Source organism: Marmota flaviventris, chromosome 1 (assembly GCF_047511675.1).
Source record: "Marmota flaviventris isolate mMarFla1 chromosome 1, mMarFla1.hap1, whole genome shotgun sequence".
Lineage (NCBI taxonomy): Eukaryota > Metazoa > Chordata > Mammalia > Rodentia > Sciuridae > Marmota > Marmota flaviventris.
The window spans coordinates 122,375,699-122,387,610 of record NC_092498.1 but is presented as its reverse complement, the minus strand read 5'-3'; the positions used below and the strand labels follow the sequence as shown (position 1 = coordinate 122,387,610).

Genomic DNA, 11,912 nt, shown 5'->3' with positions numbered 1-11,912 from the left:
ATTTATAAGCAAAACCTGGAATACATACAAAGTAAATATTTTGTGATTTATCTAGAAATGATACAGAAAATATTGCTGTTATTTTTGGTGAATAAAATCTGTTTAGTGTACTTTATTTCAATCTAAATAAAATGTGAATTTTGTTTAAAAAAAGAAACACACTGAAATGGGGGAAATAATTAACACAAATAAATTAATCACAATAATGTTAGTGAAAGGACATGAAGATAGTTATTACAGTGATCAGAGGGAAACTGACAGGCAGCCTTGGATATAACATGAAGTTGAAGAATGTTTGAGGACTCAGTGACAAAGCCAGCTATGTTGCCACACTTCAAAGAACTGACAGTGTCCTCCAGGATGCTATATTTTTTCTAAATCAGTGTCTAATATATAGTGCTTTTGTCCTAGAGTCAGGATTCCTGAAGCAGCAATTTAGGTGTAGAAATGGGAGTGACTCCACCCTCCATTATTCCCCACTATTATCCCTAGTGACCTCCTAACACAATGTTCGCCTCTCATCTCTGTAACTTACATTAAGCACTTATAATGTGGAGTCTCAATTCCAGAAGGAGGACAAGTCCCCAGGAGATTCTCAGTGGTTGTGAAGAAATCACACAGTGTCTCCTTTTGCCAAGTCATGACTGGGAATCATTATTCAAGCTATAGTACTGACTGATCTTGACCAGAAAGAGGAATTGGGTGGTCACTCCAGAATGGGGGTGAGGAGGAGCATTATAGACTGCAGAACATTCTCTAGTACTCCATGGATATGCAGGTAAATACAGAAAATGAACACAGCAATAAAAGAGAATAAAATCATGGCATTTGCAGGTAAATGGATGGCATTGTGAAGTTAGCCAATCCCCCAAAAAAACAAATGCCGAATCTTTTCTCTGATATAAGAAGGCTGATTCATAGTGGGGTAGGGAGAGGGAGCTTGGGAGGAATAGATTAACTCTAGATAGGGCAGAGGAGTGGGAGGGAAAAGGAGTGGGCAGGGGGTTAGCAAGGATGATGGAATGTGATGGACATCATTATCCAAAGTACATGTATGAAGACACAAATTGGTGTCAACATACTTTATATACAACCAGAGATATGAAAAATTGTGGTAGATTGTGAACGTCTAGAGCGTTCGGGTCCCTGGGTAAGGGTCGCGAGATAACCAGGACACAGGGGATGCAGAGCAAAGGCAGCAATTGCAACTGCATGCTGAGGTTTATTTGCAAGTTCCTTTTATCTACTTCTTCTAACAAAGCAAGCAATTCTTCAATATCACGTTACCCACATTGCCCAAATATCATGCCTCAGCGGATACACAGAGCTAAATTCAGATCGTTCCTGTTTATTTGATAAGTACCCTCTTAAAGTTCTTTGTAGACATTATCTAATCCCCTGAGGATGCATTTGTTTCTTTTAGAATGTACTTTTGCCAGGATAAGTATGCAGGAAGCTTCTTCCTCTTGGCCAAACCATGCAGAACTTGTGACTTGCGATAAGGGGAAGAGAACTTTTCCTCCTCCTAGCTGAGGTTTGCCTCAGCTAACCTAAATCACAGCCACAGCTCTTGCAACATGTCAGGCCTGAGGGAGCTAAACTCTGCACACTTAAACCCCAACAGTAGATATGTGTAGTAAGAATTATAATGCATTCTGCTGTCATTTATTTTTTAAAAATCAATTAAAAATAAAAAACAAATAAATTTTTTAAAAAAAGAAAATGAACACAGGCCAATTAAACAGAAGTGTTAATCACATAATCCTTTCAGAGGTGAAAAATGTATGGGTAAAAAGTATGTTTTCCTTTTCTAACATAAATATCATTGAATACATATTAATCAAATTTTTGTTTTGTTTTCTTTCTTATCTCATCACAGCATTTTCTAAGATAAAAGATGTGTTAAGAGGATCTCAGTATTAAGGTAATGGGATAAAAACAGAGTAAGCAAATGAACATTCTGGAAGACAAAAAAAAAAATCTTGTGCTCTTTTGGGGATAGGCTAGTGTGTTCTTGCTGATGGGACAATTTTATCATATGAGTAGGAGCACAGTATGATATTTCCTGGGCCTACCTCATTAAGGCTGTTGACCTTCCAATATCCTGGCCTGAACTGAGGTGGTCCTGCTGAGACCAATGATAACACCTCACTCAGCAGAAGTGGACCTCTCACCTAGTGTTCCTACTGTCACCCAATTCACTTGTGTCCTTTCATTGTCATTTCATTATAATGTGACACTGATATTACAATTTTTGTGAAATGAGCTAATATCTGGCAGTCTGTTATTAAGCAATCACCTGCTTTTGTAGTTTCTCCACAACATCTAGTCTCATTTCATAGGTGATATTTGCTCCCATCTTTGACCTTCTTTCTACGGTAGACTGGCAATGGGCACTGTAATTTTTTTTGTTCTCACTGCTTCATTGTAGTACAAAATGTACTTAAAATACCAGAAACTAGACCTGTCTGAAAAAATGCACTAAGTCCAAATTGTCTCAGTGAATTTCATCAGCATTAGGGGTCACATAGAACAGTCAGGTGTCCCTCCAGTCAGGAGGATAATGTCACAGAACAAAAGAGGCCTCATGATCAGAGCTTTAACCAGAAGCAGATGAGAGTTCACATCATACTGTGCTCCTACTCATATGATAAAGTTTTCCCATCACTCTTTAGAGTCTTCTAAAGGAGGCTGTGGATTGTTCATCCAGGGACAAGATCCTGAGAGGCCCTTCCCCAACTTGAGCTGCAGCTCTAATGCCAAACCTGCCTGGACTTCGGGAGAGAAGCTAGGAAGGAGTGGGCAAGTGTCCCAAACATGCCCTGAAAATAGGATTCAGGCCTTGGACCACTGCTACATAGTAAGGGACAATGCCCTAAGAGTGGTCAGGAGACCTAGGCAGCCATCCTAAATGAAGAACACAGGGATGTGGAATCACCACCTTCTCACATTGAGCACCTTCCTGGAGCACCTGAACTGGGGGTGTTCACCCCAGTAACTCAGAGCCCTGTTGGAGCTGCTCAGGATGACATGTCAGACTCCTCTAGCTCATTTCCCTGGTGAGACCCTCACTGAACCCTAACTCCTACAAGTGCTCTTGGTGCTATGACACTGACATTTTGTAAGTCTGACCCTCAAAACATGGTCACTTCAGCCTAGGCATAGAATGGCCTGTCCTTGCTTCCAGTCAAAGGATTGTCCCTAGACACCTGTTGATCCCTGGGCTGGCCTCCCTCTTGGGACCCTCTGGACAACTCTAGCTTTTTTTCCTGGCTTCTCCTTGTTTCAGCTCTGCTATATCCTCTGGTAAAGGAGACTCTTTGGGTCCTTCCCTCTCAGCTTCACACACCCTTACTCTGTGTCAACTGCCCCTACCCAGCCCTGTCCAGCACAACACCCAGTGATAGAATCTGTGATGTTCAGGCAGTTGAAGCAAGTGCAATTCCTGTGACTCTATCCCAGGTTCACAGTTTCCTCCTTAGTGCTGTTTTCTTCAGGAAAAGGAGAGACAGATCTATCTACAACTCTTCTGAAAGAACAAATAAAAAATAACAGAAGTGAGCATGATGGTATACGCCTGTAATTATAGTATCTCAGAAGACTGAGGCAGGAGGGTTGTGAGTTCAAAGCCAGCATCTGCAACTTAGTGAGACCCTAAGCAACTCAGTGAGAACTGGACTCTAAATGGAATACATAGAAGAGCTGGAGAGGTGGCTTAGTGATTGAGTGTCCCTGGGTTCAAACCCTGATACCAAAAAAGAAAGAAAGAAAGAAAGACAAGACAAGACAAGGGAAATGTAAATGATATTCTCTGTGGAGCCAGACATCTATGTATTAATATCCACAAATGGCACAGCCCCCTCAACAACAAAAATAGCAGCTGTGGGGTCAGTGGGAGCCCAGGAGGTTTCTGGCACTAAGGGTCAGTGCTGTCCTCATATCATGATCATCATCATCATCATTACTACCATCATTTATATAGCTAAGATTTTTATTTCATCCCACACGTCATAGTTCACAGTTGTGAATTTCTACATTAGCTCGATGTGCCATTTGAATAAAAACCAGAATCTCTTATTTTTTCAAACCCAGGAACACCTATTCCCATCAGTGAGAAAGCACTCCTGCTGAGCCCCTCTCCTTGGCTTCCCACAGAGGAAGGAGAGCAACTCTGAACACCTGGGACCTCTTCCTGGGAACTAAGAAAATCCAGATATAATCAGTAAGACTCTATCATGCCTTTGTGTCATTTATTTCTGAAAAATAATTCTTCTAAGGTCAGTAGGTGTCCCCATTTCACATCAGAACACTGAAGCCCAGAGAGCCTCAATTGTTGATGAGGACAGACACCAACGTAATCAAGGGCAGAAGTTGATCCAGGTGTCCTGAATTTTGATTCTGGGCTCTTTGTGGCACAGCATGACTAGGATGGGAAGGGTAATGTTTGGGCCAGGCTGGGCACCAGGGCTTGTGTCCCACACAGCTCACTTTTGTCCCCAACCATGGTCTGGGGTTCTCCAGGAGCCCAGCTCATCCTGCAGGTGATAATTTCTAGGGGTTGTGACCAGCTTAGAGTCAGAGAATCTGTGGGGAGTGAAAAGCTGCTCTAGTCTTCAGGGATGGTCTGGCTCCTGCTGGTTCTCTCTGTAGTGCTACCTGCACCTCTCTCTCTGTTGATGTGGGTGACACCTCTAATTCAGAAAAAGAGAGACTTAGCAGATCCCAGGAGTGAAATGGTGAGGATTCTGGGAGCTCATTCTTGGTGCTTTACCACCTGAAGCATTCTCAGGGTGGAACTCAGTGTCAGGGACAGGCTTGGTATTTTGGGGACAGAGATGAATCTAGTTACAGAGCCTGGGTTTGGTACTCATGCAGACAGGGAGAACAGAGGCATTCAGGTCATTGTGAAGATGCCCCAGAGTTCTGCCCTCTGTCATACATCCAGGAAGAATGAGGTTCTGAGGTCAATGACCTGGACTGAGGTAGGTGCTATTATACATAGTTCCCAGATAATCATCCAGCACCTATTCCAGGGCCACACTGACCCTGAAGAGGGCAAAATGGTATTGTGGACATGGCAATAATTGGGAAGAACAACTAATTGCATGAAGAATAATGAACAAGTTAATTACACACTTCAGATTTTCCTCTTTCAATAATACCTGAATTTTAAATTGATTAGTCATTTCTTGTGAAACTTAAACTATTTACAAGCATTTCAGCAAATAAATGCATGAATCAATAATACTCATTTCTCAATGCTCAGATTGGTATCTGAGTTTTTATTTTGCCGTCAGTTTTCAAGTTCCCATGAGTAATGAGGATGGAGTCAGATAATACCGATTGTATTACAAAGGATCTTTAGCCATAATGTAGATTTGGACAGGTGGAGTCAGGTGTGTAAATTAGGAGGCATCCAACATGACCTCAGAGGTTCTCCTTTGAGACTGGGATGGTCTTGGGGCCTGCTAAGAAGTCCTGCTAAACTGGTCTGGAGCATACAATATGGCCACTAGGGGGCTCAATCCAGTCCTCTGGCACTTAACCTAAATGTGGAGGAGTCTGGTAACTTCTGGCGCTGTTTGCTATGGTGGCCCCCATGGCTTTTCTCTAGCTGATGGCGAAGAGGGGCTAGGGGTGTTCACTACCCCATCACTCCTCTGGGGTCCCCCTCACAATGTCATTTCTCTCTCAGGGGGAATGAAATCTGCAAGATTGGGCTGGCACATCCTGTTCTTTTTCATGGAGATGTAACTGCCTGTTTCCCTCTGGGAACCTCACACCTTTCTCCCTGTCTCAGAATTATTGTCATCCTTCAGTGAGTGCACATTGGTGCTAAGGATTGAGGCCACCTGTGTCAGCTTCACTATTAGCCCCTTCAGTCCTGGAGGATGAGATGTAAAGAGTATCTATTCACTCTTTGCTTCAGGACATTCCTGAAAAACACTTGTTCACAGAAAAATTTGTGTGCACTGAGATCAAGCTATTTTGTAGTCAAATAAATGGTTAGTAATGAAGATTCACCTAAGGATCTTTTCTTTTTTCCCCCTTTCCTCTTCTCTTCTTCACTTTTTCCCCCTCTCCTCTTCTTCACTATGTCAGGTAATACTAATTTTGCAATCTTTAATAGTTAATTGATCAACAAATTCCAGATCATTACTACGATTTTGTACCTGGGGTTATAAGAACTGTGAAGAACATTTTCAACTAGTTTTTGTTTCTCCTAAGGTTGATTAGTGTATGGTATCATAGTTGATTAGGTATGTTCTGAAGTGATTTTATAAACAGAATTTAGTGACCTCTCTCAAAGTGATGCTGATGCTGAGAATAGCAGAGGACATACATTGAGTGTAGTAGGTATGAACACCTGGATATTCGCCCAACCTGGTTCTCTTAAGAGAAAGTAGCTCACTAAATAGTCCCTTGAATAAAAGTAGAAGCAATAATCATCCTGGCAGATGGATAGACATATAAGTAAAAAAGCAAAGGAGCAAACTATCTCCAAATAGCCCACAATACTTCAACATCTGATCCCATTAACATCACAATAGAGGAAATAATGGAGAAAAATTTAGAAAGTTCATAGTTAAAATGTTCAATGAGCTAAAAGAAGATGTAAGGAATGAACTAGATGGAAAATACAGGAAGTGAAAGATCATTTCAATAAGGAGAGAGATTCTTAAAAAGAACCAAATAGAAATTCTGGAGATGAAAGACTCAATAAATCATTTTAAAATCCTATGGAAATCATTAACAATAGATCAGGCCACTTTGAAGGCATAATGTCAGACTTTGAAGACCAAGTATATAATCTTAAACATGGAGTCAACAATAAAGAAAAGATGTTGCATAACCATGACCAGAATATTTAAGAAATCTGGGATAACATTAAGAGACCAGATCTAAGAATCATTGATGTTTCCAAAATACAAACTAAAGGAATGCACAATCTTCTCAATGAAGTAATCAGAAAAAAAAATCCAAACCTTAGGAACAAGAAGAAAATCCATACTGCTGTCACCCAAGAGGAGCTAGGGGAGTACCAGGGCCCACAAGGCCATGGCAGACAAAGTGGCTGCAACGTCCAGAAGCAGGTGGCAACAGCAGTAGCAGAGCCTTGCTCAGAGCAGAGTGTCCTGGGTGTTAGCCTGCCTCTGGTTCCCTGGCAGTAGATCAGTGACCAGTGTGGGAATGGCAACAGCAGCAGAGGCAAATGTTCCAGTGCTTCTCTCTACCCTTTAGCCTCAGCCAGGGGAGGCCAGGCCAGGCTCAGGTAGATGGAGTCTGCTGCACACGAATGAGAATTCTTTTCAACAGAAAATGGAGGCTATTCAATCACAAGGGTAATAAAATTATCATTGTAGGGTTGGACAATGCAGGGAAAACTACAATCCTTTAACAATTTTCTATGAAGGAAGTTGTACATACATCCCCTACAATAGGAAGTAAGGTAGAAGAGATAGTGAGTAGTAATGCACATTTCCTAATGTGGAATATTGGTGGCCAAGAATCTCTTTGTTCTTCCTGGAATACTTATACTAACATGGAGTTTGTAATAGTAGTTGTGGACAATACAGAGGATTTCTGTAATTAAAGAACTCTACATAATATTAGTGAATGAGGATGTAAGAAAAATGGATTACTAATTTTTAAACATGATAAAGAATGCATGACTGTAGCAGAAATGGGTTTTTTGAAGCTAATTTCTATTAAATATCATCAGTAGCATATGCAGGCATGCTGTGCTCTTAATGATGAGGGATTATGCCAAGGACTTGAATGGAATATGTCACAATTTAGGATTAGATGACTTTATTGACTTCATAGACTTTTTATAAACAAAGTACTGGACTTCTTCTGAAAGCTGCAAAAAGTATAGGTTAGATATATTTTTGTAATAAACTGATTTAATTTTTTCTATAAGAAAAAAAGAGTACTTATTTTAAAACAAGATGAAATCTCACCTTCCAATTTGCTTTCACATTAGTTCCTTCCAAATTATAAAGATGTATTTGACATTTTTCTCAATGAATCTTCTCAAGACAATATATAGCCTATGGTAAGTACAAAGGGAGAGGAAGATATTTTGAATTTTAAGAGCTTTATATTAGTATACCCCTCCCAAATTGAATGTTGTTCTTTTCTTGTTCCACTAAGTCAAAATACAAATCAGCACAGATACTGTTTCCAATATTTTTAAATGCCATGTTACTTATGAAAAAAAATGTATCTTACTTAAGTTGGTGTATGTATTATGTATATAACTCAAGTTCAAGTTTATGGCTTTGGCTTATGTTCTATAGAAAAGCAAATACCATAAACATTAGCAATATCCTTGATTATTGCCCTAATGAGATAAGTACTGCCATTAAATACCATTTTATACTTTTCCCATATGTTCTCTGTATTATACTAACCATATCTCCACCCACACACTAAATCATTCAGCTGCTCTCAAAAAAAAAAAAAAGAGACATACAGGAAAAAGCTTGACAATGTGACTCAGTGGTAAAGCCCCTCTGGTTTCAATCCCTGGTTTAAAAAAATGTGTCTTGGATAGGAACTTTTTGATTGTGTTTATTTTGGGGCTTTATACAACTGGTTCCAGTATTTAGATTTTCATCTTGATTGAAATTAAAGGGAATTTTTAATATATGACAAATAATTTCAAAAGTATGACTACATGTGGCCAAAGCTGAGTAATTTAGGATCTACTTTTGTAGAAGCATGAAAAATATTAAATGTTATATTTGCATTTTGAACACCATAACATAATATAAAACCCAAAATTAACATTGATATACGACGGTTGACTTGGATTTAGATACTGAGCATTTTATATTTTATAGAAAGAAATTTTCAAAGTTTTGACAATGCTTATAGTATATATCACTATCCCTACAAAAATCATCATGAAATTTAAAAGATTGGTATTAAAAGTAGTTATTTTTTTTCTTTAATATTCTAAAACATGCCAGTTTGAATTAACCTTTAAATTTTCAGGGCATAAAAGATATACAAATAGATTACTCAAGAATATGTTTTAACACAGGCAATTCTGTTTACAATTAAGACAAAAATACCTTCCATTTTCAGACATTTAAAAAAACCTAGCAAACCAAAGGTATTTTTGGTCAAGTCATATCTTAGTACAAATAATGTATCACATTTCAATTAATTTCTCAAACCACAGAATAAAAATTAGCATTATTAATTTTTTAAAAATGCATTTACATGATGAAAGAAGATAGGAAAACTTAAACAAAAAACTCAAAAGTATTCCAATTTCTAAAATGAGAAATATAAAATCTGGAAATTAAAAAATTTAAAACGTTGCTTGGAAAATTTTTAATGCCTCATTGGAACTCTCAATTTTACTTTAATGGCTTGACATATGCAATTTAATACTTAAAAACTATAGCTATCTTATTTAATAATATTTATAAAATGCTACCTCTCTGAGTAGATGTGTTTCACACAATTTTAATTAAGAAATCATTTGATAATTTTACTTACAATTTATGATTGATTGATAAATGGACTAATAATCTATTCAGAAATTTAGATCAATACAAGAAATAATCTGAAGGAAGTTCACTGTGCAATTCTGTCCACTAGCAAAACCAAGAATTTGACAGATATTTCACTAAGTTAGATTACATATTTTCATGTGTTATTGATCAGCAAAATAAACCAAATCTGAATTAACCATTAGAAATAAAATGTCAGAAAATAAAATTATGTCTTTATAGTAATACTGACTGTTCTAAACTCTCCAAACAAAAGACATATAGAGGCATATTAGATTAAAAACTAAGGTCCAATAAAATGTTGGCCACAAGAGACTCAACTTACAAAGACATCCATCCACATACTAAAGGTTAAAGGGTAGAAAAAGATATACCGTGGACATGAAAACTGAAAGCAAGCATGTGTAACTATTCTAATATCAGAAAAGGTAACTAAAAATTACCTTTTAATTTTTAATTTTTACTGCAACTAAAAATTCATCAGAAGAGACAAAGTTCACTTCATACTGTTTAAGGAAATAATCCAACAAGTTATGATGGTAATAAATATTTATGCCCTTCAAAATGATGCACCTATGAACATAAAACAAACGCTTCTCAATACAAAGAATCAAGTAGACCACAGTACAGCAATACTGATCTATTTCAACATGACTCTGTCTCCATTAGGTAGGTCATCCAGTCATAAGCTAAGAAAAGACTCTAGAAAAACAAAACAAACAAACAAAAGAAAACTATTAATATAATGGACTTTACTGACATTTATAGAACATCAACAATTGAATTTACTTTATTCACAGTGCCACAAGAAACCTTCCTAAAATGGGTCATATTTTAAGGATGAAAGCAAATATTAGCAAATACAAAAATATTAATATTTTCCCTTGAATCCTATAAGATCATAATGCTTTAAAATTATAAAACAACCACAAGATTAAAAAAACAGGAACGATTTAACACCAGGAGAGATTAAATTTTTTTTCCCTTTGGGTACTGGGGATTAAACTCAGGGGCACTGGAACACTGAGCCACATCTCCAGCCATGTTTTGTATTTCATTTAAAGACAGGATCTCACTGAGTTGCTGAGCACCTTGCTTTTGTTAAGGCTAGTTTTGATCTCCAGATCCTCCTGCCTCAGCCTCCCAAGCTGCTGGGATTACAGGCATGTGCCACTGCACCTGGCTAGATAATTCATTTTTTAATAAGGAATGAGCCACAGAATAAATCAGGGGAGAAATTACTGGAAACAAATGAGAATAGAGGTACAACATATCAAAATCTCGGGACAGTATGAAGGTGCTTCTAAGAGGAAAGATTATACCCTTGAGTTCTTACATTAAAAAATTGTTCAATTCCAAATAAATAAGGTGATGCTACACCTCAAGGGCCTAGGGGAATAAATCAAACAAATTCCAAATTCTGGAGAAGACAGAAAATAATTAAGAGCCAGAATTAATGAAATTGGAAAACTACAAAAGATCAATGAAATTTTTTGTCCTTTGAAACGATAAACAAAATTGATAAACTATTAGCAAAACTAACCAAAAGAAAGAAGAGCCAAATCAACAAAATTATAGATGAAAATGGGGATTTTTACACAGACAATTCTGAAATTCAGAGGATCACTAGAAACTCTTTTGAAAATTTATATTTCGATAAACTAGAAAATTTAGGATATATTGACAAATGTCAAGACATATATGACTGACCAAAATTGAATCACGAGTATATAGAAAACAAACAGTCCAAGATCAAGTGATGTACTTGAAGCAGCAATTAAAGTCTTCTAAAAAAGAAAGGACCTGATGGATTCTCAGCTGAGTTCTATGAGACTTAAAAAAAAAAAAAATGGGATGGGGTTGTAGCTTGGTGGTAGAGCACTTGCCTAGCATGTGTGAAGCACTGGGTTCAATTCTCAGAGCTACATAAAAATAAATAAATAAAGGTATTGTGTTCATCTACAACATATATATATATATATATATAAAATTCCATGAGATAGAAAAGGAAGGAACACTGTCAAATTCACTCTATAAAGCCAGTGTTACCCTGATACCAAGACATATTAGACCAATATCCCTGATGAACACAGATGAAAAAACCCAAAATAAAATATTGACAAACAACATTCAAAATTGCACCAAGAAGATAGTACAACATGATCAAGTGTGTTTTATCCCAGGAATGCAAGGGTGGTTCAACATATGCAAATCAATAAATGTCATTCACCACATAAATAAAGTTAAGTTCAAGAATCACATGATTCTTTTCTGCTGCTCCCCCCTCTCCCCCAGAGCCTCTGGCTCCAGCTGCACCGCGCTGGCTGGGAGCTCTGGGCTCCTGCTAAGATGCACTGTAGCCATCTCCCTCTAGTCGCCATC

General features: G+C 37.7%; 1 pseudogene; it reads left to right on the top strand.

Moving 5' to 3' along the window:
- Positions 1 to 7,297: 7,297 nt before the first annotated feature.
- LOC114082819 (ADP-ribosylation factor-like protein 5A pseudogene) lies at positions 7,298 to 7,810 on the top strand (annotated as a pseudogene).
- The last annotated feature ends 4,102 nt before the right edge of the window (positions 7,811 to 11,912 follow it).